The 959-nt window shown below is 36.1% G+C and overlaps 1 long non-coding RNA gene across 1 annotated transcript; it reads left to right on the top strand.

Annotated features, from left to right (window-relative positions):
• The first annotated feature begins 6 nt into the window (after positions 1-6).
• On the top strand, positions 7-827 carry LOC114578500. Its single transcript, XR_003699514.1, has 2 exons — positions 7-335; positions 444-827. It is a non-coding gene; the product is annotated as an uncharacterized LOC114578500 (long non-coding RNA).
• The last annotated feature ends 132 nt before the right edge of the window (positions 828-959 follow it).

Raw genomic sequence — 959 nt, 5'->3', positions numbered from 1 at the left:
AGTAAACGGTCCATGATCTTAGCAACTATTCTTATCAAGTGGCCATGGAGTACCTTGGATAGCCCGTGCATCTGTGGGCAACCACCACTTTGTTTCTCTGGTAGGGAATTGATTGTTGAATCTGCTTGTTGATTGAACTAAGGTGAACATGAGCCCATTTCCTTTACCACTTCTCTATAAAAATATATTTTTTATGTCCTAGGAAACAACTGACCCCTTAGTGTGGATTATTTCTTATTTTTTGTCCCAAGTTGAAGTCTATCCTTTTTCTCCTACGCCAACAAGTTATCTATATATTGATGATACAAGATGATGGAGACCCAAAGACTTACCTAGTAATGCTTCACTCCCAAAAAAAAAAAAAAAAAAACTCAAATAGTTTAAGCATTATTTATTGCTTTCTGCGTCCTATTGATAACCTTGCAACTGTTGTGTTTGTGCAGTTATTGATGAACCCGTCGGTGGATTTGCTTTGTTATGCAACTGGGTTGCTGGGTAAAAGCCTACAGCAAGTAGTTGCCAAGGTAATTGGAGAGTATCCATTCCCATCTTCTACGGTTCTTTTAATGAAACTTAATTTTTTTGACCCACCAACTTGTTCAATTAAGTATTTCCTTTGGTTAAAAAAAAAGTATTTCCTTGACCCACCAATTTGCTTACAATGTTCTTCGAGGCACAATCTCTCCCCTTGCTCCCAAATTGTTATATCTATGTTATGTTCTTTTCTTTGATCACTCCTTTATCTTTGTTTTTTTCGTCTATTGGTTCTGTAAGAGGGAATGATTGTCAACATGGCATTATAAAAGTCTCCAAGGCTTTTAGAGGTTTTTAATTTTTTTACAAGGAGAATCTCTTTCAAAATTGATGAGATTCTCAAATTTGATGCTTATGCTATCTTGGAGAGTCAATGGTCTTTGGGATGACTTTTGGGGGATTTACATACATACCACTTTATTTCA

The sequence above is a fragment of the Dendrobium catenatum genome, unplaced genomic scaffold, assembly GCF_001605985.2.
Source record: "Dendrobium catenatum unplaced genomic scaffold, ASM160598v2 original_scaffold_55848, whole genome shotgun sequence".
Taxonomy (NCBI): domain Eukaryota; kingdom Viridiplantae; phylum Streptophyta; class Magnoliopsida; order Asparagales; family Orchidaceae; genus Dendrobium; species Dendrobium catenatum.
This window is presented reverse-complemented; position numbering and strand designations above follow the sequence as displayed.